A 14,305-nucleotide genomic window follows, 5' to 3' on the forward strand; every position below is an offset into this window, starting at 1 on the left:
ATATATATATATATATATATATATATATTACAATACAATATAATATACCCTCTTATAAATATAACCCTCTTAAAAACAAGCAGACATCAAAGTAATATTATGAAAATAAAAACTATTAGTAATAATAATTATTGCTGATTTGAAAGCTAATATTTCTGTATTATCTAAATTGTTTGAAAATTTGTGGGTTAATTCTTTTATTTATTATTATATTATTAACTAAATTATATATCAAATATTCATACTGATAAGCATGTACAGATATCTGCATTCATAGTGTTTGTCTAAATATTTGGCTAATTTTATCATTCTTAAAAATTTCCCTGAAATGCTTAGAAACACGCAGCGTTACTCTGTGTTGACGTCGTTTTAACTGAAACAGGAAGACAGGGCGGGACATATCAAGCAGCCCCACCCCTTTTTAAAATAGCCAATAGCATTCGTTTATATCACAGTTTGGGCTAGAGCCGTTGAGCTCCGTAAAGCCGCATTTGACAGGGTATGCCAGCCACAATCTCATCTATATTGCTATAAAATATAGCATTCTGTGTAGAATTCAAATAGCTCTGATACATTTTGTGGTCTGCGCTGCCTCGCGCATGTGATCCGCTCCGTGCTATCGTGTCTCTGGACCGGAGCAGAGTGTGTGTGCGGTGCGGTGGTTAGCATGACACAGCGCGAAACCAGACTTCTTTTTTTCCTCAATGGAAAGCATATTTACACTGTTTGAATCGTTCCCTGTCCCCTATATAGTGCACTACGTGCCATTCACTGTACAGAAAATTCTAATTCTGTGGACAAGTGACCGATTTCAGCTGCGGCTTCAGTGTCTATTTTATAGTGTAGGGGGCGGGCGCTTCGGATTCGGAGAGCATTTGATTGGACAGAAAGTTTGATGAGAAGCTGAAGTACGATGTGACGTACAAAAAATCGTTGAGCCGTTTTGGCGGAAGTGACGAGCTGCAAGCTTTGAATGCTTATATCTTCTAAATGCGAATTTTGTCACTGTTTTGGAGCACACTGCCTTATAGATAACCTTAAGACTAACATATTGATATTAACACCCAAAAAAACGTTCATTTTGATTTCATGGGGACTTTAAGGTTAATTTTAAGACATTACTAGAGATTTCTACTCAAAATCTGCACAGCACTTGTGAAAAACATCTACAGGGAAATCAATGCTCAAGCATTCACCATCATGCATTGTCTACAGAATGCTCCTGTAGTTTATCCTCAGCATTTTACTCAACATGAAATACTTTTTAATCAACAGAACAGGAGTCAGAATATCTGCTGTTGTTAAACCTCATTCATTTCAGTAGGGTCCATGTTAATGTGACCGCTGTAGGAGTTCCTGTCACATTGTGAAGGGGCTAATGGTCTGTGTGGTGCTGAACGCTGAGCTTTTCTCATCATTATACACTGTAATTCTGTGGTGTGCTCTTGGGCGACGGGGACTTTTTGTAAATCTATTACATAGCAAACAGCAGTGCACCACAAGTACTGTTCTATGAAAAACTGGAGATGAATTGTTTGTGGGGACAGCAGGGCCGGGATGCTCAGATGTCCCACAGTGTGTTTAAAGCCTGTGGTTTATTGTCACAAGCATCAGTTCCCGTCAGTTTGCCTGGAGCACAGAACTTTAGCGTCAGACTCTGAGAATATATTTAAACTATATATTTTAAATGTACAACTCTGTGCTGAATATACCTGCCCTAAAGCTACAAGATAATAGGGATCTTTTCAGATTTTCCAGGAAAGTTCGTAATTTTATTTTTATTTTTATTTTTTTTAGGCTAAATATTGAAAATATTAATGGAAGACGTTATAAAATAAAGAAATATTTTTATATCTTTAAATACATATATGTTTATAAATATTTTAATGTCAAATAAGTAAATGAATGACATTGATCATGTGACTTTTTGTACAGACAGTCAGATATTCTTTCAATGAAGCTCAAGAAATGCATGTTCATTTCTTTTCACTCACATTGTTGTGCTGATAATATATTGTTTATGAAAAAAAGTGTTTCAAAAGATGCAAAATAGAGAAGGTAGATACACTGCCGTTCAAAGGTCAGTAAGTAAAAAATCCATACATTTATTCAACGAGAAGAGTAAAGTGATCAAAAGGGAGAGGGTAAAGACTTTTAGCATGGTAAATGCTTTCTTTTGAACTTTCTATTCATCAAAGAATCTAATCTTGAATATGGTTTTCGCAAAAATCCATTTTCAACATTGATAATAATAATAATGTTTCTTGAGTATCAACTCAGCATAGTCATCAACATAACACTTAATGCTGGAGTAATGATGCTAAAAATTCATAACTCATTCATAATTCATTTTTAAATATGTTAAAACAGAAAAGACTTATTTTAAATTGTAATAACATTTCACAATATTATTGTTTTTGCTGTATTTTTGATTAAATGGTGAGCATAAGAGACTTTCAAAAACATTACAAAAAAAAAAATCTTAACCCCAAACTTTTAAACAGTAATGTAGATTTTATGGAATAATTCAACTGTTGTTTTAAAGTCATTATCTGTTGTATGTCACAAAGAATGTATTTCAACGAAATAAAAAAAAAATATCAATCTGGATTCAAAAGTGATAATTATATAAATGGGCCACTTACATGCATTAATAAGGTACATTTTGTTTATTATTTATTCATTTAAATAAGTATTGAGAGGTGTAACAAAAATAAGGATGATGTTGAATATATTTTAAAAGAAATTATAAAAAAGTACCATAGTACATGAATATAGTATCATTTAGTTCTCTGGTATCTGATTGAGGTATGGCATTTTTGTGGTGAAGGCCTGTGTTTTGAGCACTGCCCCCTCTGTCCAGGCGAGGGCAACAGGGAGGAGAGCAGCTCACAGTAGTCACGACAGGGATTAGCAGCTCATTTAGAGGAGACAAGGTTCAGATGTCTGTCCAAATATACAGGAGCACGTTAGAGCCAGATAAATCCAGCGGATTGACCAGCGCAAATAAAAACATCTCCCTGATCGCTAAGCGGCAGTCAAATAAACAACCGTTAGAGCAGCTAATTCGAGTCCAGCGCTGCAGAATCGACTCTTTAGTCATAACGCAGAAAATATGCAAACAATGCATTATGTCACAAAGCAGCATGTTTGAATATTCAGAAATCTGGCACCCTGGGAAGTGATGATAAACCGAGGGCAAGTGTGAAAGGAGACGCGAGAGACGATATTTACCGTCTCAAAGAATCCTCAAAATAGAGAGGCATCACAGTTCCCACAAAAAAATATTAAGCAACACGATGATTTCAGCATTGATAATAATAAGAAATGTTTCTTGAGCAGCAAATCAGCACATTAGAATAATTTCTGAAGACGGAAGAAAATTCAGCTTTTCCATCTCAGGAATAAAATGTATTTTCAAGTATAGTCAAATAGAAAACAGTTACTTTGAACAGTAATAATATTTTACCATTTTTACTGTATTTTTAATCAAATAAATGCAGCCTTGGTGAGCAGAAGAGTCTTCTTCCAAAAACCGACCCTAATTTTATGAATGGTAGTGTATATAATATGCAATGAAACTATTGTTTTAAAGTCATACTCTGTTTTATATTTCCAAATTATCAGAAAATCCAACAGGAAGAAAAAAAAAAAACGTGGAGTAAAACTTGATTTTATCAGTGATTTTTAAAGTGAGAGAATTGGCCAAAACGTTACTCTGCTTGCTAAGGAGCAATCAAATAAACAACCATTAAATCGGCTAATTCCAGTCCAGCGCTGCTAAATTGATTCTTTAGGTCAACAAGCAGAAAATATGCAAAGAATGTCGCTTATGTCACAAAGCAGCGTGTTTGAATATTCATAAACCTGGCACCCTGGGAAGTGTGGCATGATTGAGCTAATAAACCGAGCGCTAGTGTAGAAGGAGACGTGAGAGACAATATTTACCATCTCGCGGATCGACATAAGGTGACGTGATCCCCAGGAATGCGTTCACATATTCGGCTCCACGGGAGTCAGTTTGAGGTGAGTGTCAGTGAAATGTTTAGAGACTGTCAGTAGAACTGTTGACCAGGTCGCTGAACCCCGTGACCTTTGCCGTCCGGCTCGGGGTCAGGTAAACCCAGTGCGGTCTCCACGTTTGATTTAAGACCCTGAACTCTTTCCCAATTGGGTTTCTACACGCCATCCATTCCCACAATAAACCCGTCTCGGAGAACACAAGACGAAAAACCTCTAGCTAGTTTCTGACAATTTGGTCTGCGGTCACACGATTCAACGTTGCTCTCTCTCTAGCTATCTTTCTCCTTTTTTTCCCTCATCCCTCTGCTCATCCTCATTTGAGGTGGCTCAGTCTGTCATTACGGTCTGCTATATTAGAGAAGGGCCTCCCTTAGAGCGTCGCTTGCCACTTCTCTGCAGTTTTTAATTGTGGCTCTGAGGTGGTGGATGAAGGAAGCTGCATCTCAGAGCCAAATTACAGATCAGCCTTACAGAGCCGGAGTGATATGACACAAGCCGTAAGACCTGCGCTTCACCCTGTGGGTGTGGACGAGTGCTTCTCCTCAAATTGAGACTGTAAATTGCATATTCAGATTTTTAATTCTGACTGGATGAGCCACATTCAAAGCTGCTGTATAATAGCCAATAAGCCCCCACCTGTGCTTTCTATATTAAAGTCAAAAGGTCATATGTGACCCTGGACCACAAAGTCTTAAGTCGCTTGGGTATATTTCCATGAAGATATTTTGTAAATTTCCTACTGTAAATATATCAAAACTTCATTTTTGATTAGTAATATGCATTGCTACGAACTTAATTTGGACAACTTTAAAGGCGATTTTCTCGATATTTTGATTTTTTTGCACCCTCAGATTCCAGATTTTCAAATAGTTGTATCTCAGCCAAACATTGTCCTATCCTAACAAACCATACATCAATGGAAAGCTTATTTATTCGGCTTTCAGGTGATGTATAAATCTCAATTTATAAAAATTGACCCTTATGACTGGTTTTGTGGTCCAGGGTCACATATGTCATTTTACTTAATCTGTCATTTTTCTGAGTAAAGTAGGGGAGGGCTTGGTTTTATCCATTGAGGATTGATAAGAAAGTTTGAAAAGGGATTTGTGATGTCAATGAATAGGACAAACATATCAAGGGTGGAAAAAGTTCGATTTTGATCAAACATCATCAAGAAAAACATACGTTTAAGGTACAATCATTAAACATTGGTTAACATTAGTTAGACATTATTCATTCAAATTTTTTTTTTTAAACGTATTAAACTATAAAATGTATTAATCTATGTTTGTTAATTTCTACACATACCAATTTATTGTTAACATTTCAAGTTGTATAATTTAACATGAGCTATTATTAATAAACAACAAAAAGTGTATTTATCAAATAAAATGAATTCTGTAGGAAAAAAATAACATTTATGATATCTAATGCTTTTGATAAATTGAACCTTGTTGTACAGTAAAGTTTTACCACATACATTCATATATTTTTTTATATTATTGTATTTAAATAAACACAAAAAAAAAAACTAATTCTAAAGGCCTAAACATCTATTAAGAATGTAAGTAGAATCCATTATGATTTCATGTTTCGGTCAGACTTTATTTTAAGGTCCAGTTCTGCTATTAACAAACCATTAACTACGACTTTTGCCTCAATAATCTACTAACTTGCTGCTTATTAATCGTTAGTAAGGTAGTTGTCTAGGGATGTAGAAAATGGTCATGCAGAATATGTGCTTTATAAGTACTAATAAACCGCCAATATGTTAATAATAGGCATGCTAATAAGCAACTAGTTAATAGTGAGAATTGGTCCCTATACTAAAGTGTTACTCATGTTTCAAACAGCAAATAAAAATTCTATAATGAAGCTTTCACAGCTATAATGCTATAATTACTATTGCAATAATTGTTCATTTCAATATTTAATTTGAATGCATTTATCCAAAAATGTAAATTCTGGCATAATTTACCATCAACATGCATTTGACTTGCTTCTGTGGAAAATAATTTCTCAGTGTTTTTTTTTTCTCCCCTCCCATATAATAATAGCCAACTGGTAACAGAAACCGTTTGGTTACCAACATTCTTCAAAATATCATCTTTTGTGTTCCACAGAAATAAGAAAGTCGTACAGGTTTGTTTGGGACAACATGAAGGTAAGTAAATATGACAGAATTTTAATTCTGTGGGTGAACAGAATTAACTATTCCCTTTAACTATTTCAACTTTTGAGGACCATGCCATTTGAGGACATGCGCTAAACTGATTTTTTTAGACTGTCCTCTTTGTGACGTGTTCTGTAACACACCACATATGTCATTTTACTTAATCTGTCATTTTTCTGAGTAAAGTAGGGGAGGGCTTGGTTTTATCCATTGAGGATTGATAAGAAAGTTTGAAAAGGGATTTGTGATGTCAATGAATAGGACAAACATATCAAGGGTGGAAAAAGTTCGATTTTGATCAAACATCATCAAGAAAAACATACGTTTAAGGTACAATCATTAAACATTGGTTAACATTAGTTAGACATTATTCATTCAAATTTTTTTTTTTAAACGTATTAAACTATAAAATGTATTAATCTATGTTTGTTAATTTCTACACATACCAATTTATTGTTAACATTTCAAGTTGTATAATTTAACATGAGCTATTATTAATAAACAACAAAAAGTGTATTTATCAAATAAAATGAATTCTGTAGGAAAAAAATAACATTTATGATATCTAATGCTTTTGATAAATTGAACCTTGTTGTACAGTAAAGTTTTACCACATACATTCATATATTTTTTTATATTATTGTATTTAAATAAACACAAAAAAAAAAACTAATTCTAAAGGCCTAAACATCTATTAAGAATGTAAGTAGAATCCATTATGATTTCATGTTTCGGTCAGACTTTATTTTAAGGTCCAGTTCTGCTATTAACAAACCATTAACTACGACTTTTGCCTCAATAATCTACTAACTTGCTGCTTATTAATCGTTAGTAAGGTAGTTGTCTAGGGATGTAGAAAATGGTCATGCAGAATATGTGCTTTATAAGTACTAATAAACCGCCAATATGTTAATAATAGGCATGCTAATAAGCAACTAGTTAATAGTGAGAATTGGTCCCTATACTAAAGTGTTACTCATGTTTCAAACAGCAAATAAAAATTCTATAATGAAGCTTTCACAGCTATAATGCTATAATTACTATTGCAATAATTGTTCATTTCAATATTTAATTTGAATGCATTTATCCAAAAATGTAAATTCTGGCATAATTTACCATCAACATGCATTTGACTTGCTTCTGTGGAAAATAATTTCTCAGTGTTTTTTTTTTCTCCCCTCCCATATAATAATAGCCAACTGGTAACAGAAACCGTTTGGTTACCAACATTCTTCAAAATATCATCTTTTGTGTTCCACAGAAATAAGAAAGTCGTACAGGTTTGTTTGGGACAACATGAAGGTAAGTAAATATGACAGAATTTTAATTCTGTGGGTGAACAGAATTAACTATTCCCTTTAACTATTTCAACTTTTGAGGACCATGCCATTTGAGGACATGCGCTAAACTGATTTTTTTAGACTGTCCTCTTTGTGACGTGTTCTGTAACACACAACCTCTCATGGCTTATTGTTTTATTTGATCATCTGTCCAGCCATTTGATAATATTTTGTCTGAAGACGAGGATGTTGATGGCACTTGTGATGTGCCGAGTTTGTTTTATGCTCAAATATTTCCAGAAACTGCACGCTTGTCCTCCTGGTCGACTGTCATCTTCAGTCTCGCGTGTGCTGTGTTTTGAGAGCTGTGTGCTGTTTGCTTGTCTTTGCCGTGTTTAGTCTAAAACCAGTGCCCACCCGAGAGCCTACAGGGAAGACATATCTGTGTACAGACCCATGCCCCGCACTGCAGGTGCTGCTGCCCTGAGAGGAAACAAACGCAGGCCCAAAGTTGTAGGTTTACACTCTTCCTATTTCCTACTTGATCATTTTCAATATTGACATAAAGAACCTCACTGTTTGATTCTGCTTTGCATGTGAAGACAAGACTGTCATAAATGTTTACCATCACAGAAAAGAGAGCAAAGAAAGGTGTCTCTCTAGGGCCGCGCCATATTTTTCTCATTAGGTACTCACACAACTTTTTAAGAGCGCACACAAACACAACCCACATCAATTTATGCCTGTTGTGTTAGTCCAAATTACACAGGTGACCTATCCCCTTCCGGCGGTATGAGATCAAAAAAATGGAGCGGGACGGGAGGGAATCTACCCCCTCGGAGCAAGTTTAATTTCAGCCCCCCTTCAAATCGTTCACAACGCAATTCCCTGCGGCTGCGCCAACCGTGTAAAGGGACTGTATGTTTTATCCCGCTGCCTTCACATAAGGAAGTCATTAACATCTCCGTGCATCTCTGCTCTCTAATCTCCCTGAACTGGCGTTTCATCCACCAACAACGCAACAACAAAAATATAGTGAATTATGCATTTATCTCAAATAGATAATTAGTGCTGTTTGCTGAGGTAAGTATCACTATTACTACTGCGTATGCTTAGTGATTTGAATAAATCCCTAAAACTAAGTAGGCTATTTAACTTTGGCACGTAACATGTCCTGCACCGCTAAGGACATGACACTTTAGTAAAATCCTTAGGGGCCTTTCAAACAAAGTTTTTACTTTTAAAATGCAAGAGGCAAGGAAGTGGAATGAAAAAAGAGAACAGGGTCTAGAGACGCGTTTTTTAAAAGTTGAACTGCTGTGAACGTTTTAGAACGCCATGCCATATGCGAAACACGAACGTAACAGTCAAACATGTCCACCTTGGGCATGTTTACTTAGAAAAAGAATGAAAAAGCAGCACAGTGGAATTCAAAAACGTTCTAAAAATGCAACGCTTAACTTAAAGGGGTAGTTCACCCCCCCAAAAAATTAGATTGTTAATTTACTCACCTTATTTCTTCAGTAGAAGAGTGAAGAAGACTTTTAGCTGAAACCATGGTGCTTGGTAATTCACAAAAAGTCAGCAGCTACCCCTTGAGAGAAAATAAAAAGCATATCAGGGAACACCAAATTAATACCCTTGGTTTATGACGATACATTGAGGTCTTATGAAGCAAAACGATTGGTCTGTGCAAGAAACTAAACATTATTTAGTGCAGTATTACCTGTATTCCACAGCCTGCAGGCAAACTGTAAGAAGTGATGTCTGGTTTGTGGATGAATCAATCTTTGGAACTGGTTCTTAGCAACTGTATGCTAGTTTGTTTACCTTGAAATCTAAGTTTCAAAATCATTCTGATGGTACACTGACTTCTAATAAGGCGAATGGCTTCTGTTTCTTTCCCACGCTCCCTGCCAAACTTCTGTTCTGGAAGTATGTAGGTTTGTTGCGTGGTATGAAATTCCTCAAAAAGGGCGGATTGCTGGAAACAAATGCACGTGTATGGCTATGCACAGTAATTAAGACCGTTAATTCCACTCATTTAACTGTAGGGGACTCCAAAAGTGGCAAAAATAAATAAAACCACATACAGTTGGTTTAAAGAGGTTCAGCTTTAAAATAAACAAATAAAGAAATAAAAAGAAATAAAGAAAAAACGCGTCTGTATAAGGTTTTTATTTATTTTTTGCCCCGCCTCTCACATTTTTAAAACGTTCTCTTGGTGAATGGCCCCTGATAGACTGATGCATGGACCTCAGCCATATGTATATAGGACTTTTTTTGAGTTATGCATCCACATACCAACACACTGCACTGCAGTCTAGTTAAATCCAATTACTGTATTAGATATGTTTATCTAATAGAGCTCTTTAAAAACATTGCATTTCATTTTGACTGTTTCTTCTTCTTTCTTTTTTTAAGTCAAGACATTAATATTGCTTAATGGAGGACAAATATACAACTTGAATCCTCACATGTAAGATATTACAATGCAGAATTGCAAACAGAATCTTCTCTTGTTTTGAATATCATGTTTTATATGCTTCATAGTTACCAGCAGAGGGCTTTAATTCATGAGATGGGTGGGCTGCAACAACACACATGTATCTCTCAATCTTTCCGTTTGTACATACATCTATCTTTCTATCAACTCTCATATATGTGAGTGTATGTGTGTGAGTTAAATCTGACTTTTTGTCTTAACCAGGCATGACTGGGAAAACCAAAAAATGCCACACCATTTTGTGGGTTGATTTGTTTCTAAGTAATTTGTCGTCCACACTTAAAGTGAAAACACTGCACAATGCAATGAGATTTGACAGTGTTGTATTATGTGGTGTCAAGCTCCACTCACATTGAAATCTTACTTGTCCACATACTCCACTTAGATATATATTAAATATCAAATATGTTCTGATTGGTTGTGATTGTATCAAACTGCACAGAATTTTCACTTTTAGTGTAGCTAGCCAAATTACTTGCTGGAAAGTAGCACTGTGCTTTTGTATAGGACATGGTGTATCGGTGGTTTGTATCATAATGAGAGAATAACAGCTCCTCACCTCAGTAGCCTGGTGTGACCTTTCTTCTAATGAAGAGGAAAGTGGTCTGGTGTGTGAGTGTGCCGTGGTATGAACCCACAGACGAGACGGGATCAGATTACCGCAGCCGGTGTGTGAGCTATCGCACCTTAGTTAACCACTGAACATTATTGCACGTTGCCTGATCCAGTTAAGGTGATGAATTTCTGCTCTTTTAGCTCTTGAAAGTTGTGTATAAGGCCATTGTTTTTGTTATATTTCACAGCTGCTCTCGTTCTACACTTTGAATGAAGGCCTGAGACCGAATAGAGATGCTGGTGAATCATAATAAAGATTTATGCAAAACTACTGATGAATGCTGAGTAAGAGCCACATCAGTCTGGAGGTAATTTCCATAGCCTGGTCTGCATGTGTACAGCAGCATACCAGCTTTTACTTTACAGCCACTTTAGTGTTTTAAGCCATTTTCTTGTCCAGTTTGATTCTGCCTCCAAGAGCAGCGGAAATCTCCCCAGCGGTGGAAAGACTGGAGGAATTTTAGAGAGGACGGGGGGAGTGATTGTGGCTGAGAAGTGTTTTTGGTGCTTCCCAGGGTGAAGGAAGAGGTGGTGTTGCTGGCAGTGGAAGACTGAAAGTCTATTCCCTCTCACAGGTAATGGATGATAATAATGATAATAATAAGCATCATTTGTATAGTGCTTTTTTTCATTTCACAGTGAATAAGCACATGAATGAAAACTACAAAAGTACTGTTTTTTAAACTTAGCTGGACACCCCTTTGCTGAACGTTTAAAATAGCATAGAATCTGTTTGAAGGTTATTTATGCCTTATGTACTTTGGTTGTTGGTAAAGTGTTGGTGCACAGTTGCTAGGGTGGTTGCTAGACAGACAGATTGTTACTTAGCTGGTTGGTTGTTTGGTTAGTTAGTTAGGAATTACCCATTAAGGTAGTTGAAAACATCATTTGGAATCATCCTTTAGGGTCTTTTAAAATGTCAGTAGTTGGGAATCATCCATTACAGTCTTTGATAATGTTGATGGCTAGTTAGTTAGATAGTTAGTTAGGAATCATCCATTAAAGTCTTCGATAATGTATATAGTCAGTTAGGTAGTTAGAGATCATCCTTTAGGGTCATTAAAAAATATATAATTAGTTAATTGGTTACTTAGTTAGGAATTATACATTAGGGTCTTTGAAAGTTTCAAATTTAAATAGTTAGTTAGGAATCATCTGTTAAGGTCTTTGAAAATTTCAGATTTCAATTGTTAGTTAGTTAAGAATTTATTTATTTAGTGATGAATCATTTAGGGTCTTTAAAATGTTCAATAGTTAGTTGTTAGTTAAGAATCATCCAATAGGATTTTCAAAAACGTCAATAGTTGTTAGTTATTTAGTTAGTGAAGAATCTTTCCTTAAGGTTTTTAAAATTTTCAATAGTTAGTTAGGAATCATCCATTAGGGCTCTTTTAAAATTTTGACAGGTCCCTGGATGTCCTGATCTTACCTCCCACTACAATTTTTTTATTCTTCTTTTTGTTTTGTTTTGTTTTTCTTTTTTTGTCTTCCCTCTTTTCTATGTATGTGACAGTCTAGAAAATTTTAGAACTGTTCTTTTCCACCATAATCCCTTCCTGGCTCTTTGGATTGTTTATACTGAATGTAAATATCTCCACCTGTTGTTCCCAGATGAAACTCTCTCAGTGTACAGCACTCCACCTGTGCTGGAACACCTGCCCTATAGACGCTTTGTCCCAGAACGCATGTTCGTAACACTGTCTGAATCTACTGTTCTTCGACCATGTCCTGATTTGATCTGCTGGTCGGTGATTCAGCGCAGACGTTTGTATGCGATCTAAGGCCAAACATGTGCTGCATTGCCACGTCATCTACACTAGAGCACGGATGCTGTCCTGCGGGTTCGTATATTGTACACGTGGAGCTGTTTTAGGGCAAGAAGGCCCGGAGAGCCTTAAAATCAGCATTTGAGTGCCCTCACAAGAATAGCATTTGCTATACAAGCTTTTGTTTGCTGCACGTAATATTATGAAATATGAAAGCAATAATCCACACAAAGCCATGGGTAATTATTTGAGATATTTTGAAAAACATTGGAATCTAAACACTGTACCCCATTGAATTTCATTTTGTGGACCAAAAAACATTTTTCAAAATATTTTATGTTCCACAGAAGAAAGAAAGAGGTGAATTGGGGGTGTTTGCCTCTAGCTTTAAGTTTAATAGTAGAAAAAAATCTTCCACTAAGAATGCTAATATAATTCATTAGGCCCACTGTAGACTGTTTATGGCGTAGCTTATCTCATTAATATCAATGCGAAGGCCACAGGTGTGTTGTATTTATCAGCATTTTACAACAGTTTTTAGCAAGGCTCACCAAATCAGAAGTTCGACTGAAGTTAGAGAGCTAGAATTGTTTTTTTTTTTAAACCTGTCTTTTAGTTGCTTATATTTCCTCTGCAACTTATAGTTTACTATCAACACAGAAGGTAAGAGTAAGCCACTAGGGTGGTAGCCAACAAATCTGATTCCAGCCAGGGCCCACCCCCACAGTGTAATGTAACCTTGGCATTAGCTTGAACATGAAATACTTTCTGCGGCGCATGCAGCGTAAACCTTTACTTTATCCGTTTTACTGCAAATTAAAATTTTGTTGCTTTTTCCGTCTGATTTTACGGGAAACATCTGGGGCTCGCACCACTCCGTAACTGTGGCCCGAGGCATTCTGGCTCAGAAGGAAGGCGGGAATAATGAGACATTATCAAACACGCTGCTGATGGATACGCACTCTCCCTCAACACAAGCTTTTTTTTTTTTGTATCCATGTGCCTCGCACATCATTTAGATTGTCTATTAATGATGGGATATATCCGAATCTTTTTTCGCGAATCGGTTCTTTCGGCAAAAAAAGATTCAGTGATTCTTTTACGTCATGACGTTAGGTCTATTTAATCACGGCATTGCATATTACTTGCTCTGAAACTTACCAGTAAAGCCTTTTGTAGCCACATGTTGCTGTTTCTTTCATTTTTTCCTTATTCAATTTTATTAATAGCCTAACCATTTTTATTTATTGTAGTTTCATTCCTGATTTAGTGATTTAGAACCTGAATAGAATTGTTTATACATTAAAAAATACTTTAAATTACTTGCATCACTCGACTAAAACAGTATTTGCATTATTTAATTAGCCTACGTGATATTTATTAAAACCAACAAGTTTCGGGTATTTTCGTCTTTTACATATTGTTGTTCGGTTCACTCCAGCTTTATTGGTTCACTCATGGTTTCGGCTCCTTAAGGTTTGAGCATGTTCAAAAGTGCCGACAGACTCAGCTGACTCAAAACGTCCTTACTGATTCAGTCCGATTCGTTATTGGCCTATGTGAACGAATCTTTAAGTAGAATTCGTGAATGAAGCATTTTGTGAACAAGTTTAATCGCTTCATTATAAAAACATCCTCTTCGAGATCCGAATCGGACATCACTAATTGAGACGCACTCTCCATTAACGCATTAACCACATATCTCTTTAAAATATTGTTTTCTTTCTCCAAAAATTGTGCGTCTCAGATTTTTAGTCACAGTGTTGGGGGTAATATATTACAAGTAACGCAAGTTACGTAATCAGATTACTTTTTTCAAGTAACTAGCAAAGTAACGCATTACTTTTTAATTTACAAGAGAATATCTGAGTTACTTTTTCAAATAAGTAACGCAAGTTACTTTTTTTTTTTCAATGTATTGATTGACAGCTCTCCTGTCCCC

The sequence above is a fragment of the Sinocyclocheilus anshuiensis genome, unplaced genomic scaffold (assembly GCF_001515605.1).
Source record: "Sinocyclocheilus anshuiensis isolate Anshui unplaced genomic scaffold, SAMN03320099.WGS_v1.1 scaffold1002, whole genome shotgun sequence".
Classification (NCBI taxonomy): Eukaryota; Metazoa; Chordata; class Actinopteri; order Cypriniformes; family Cyprinidae; genus Sinocyclocheilus; species Sinocyclocheilus anshuiensis.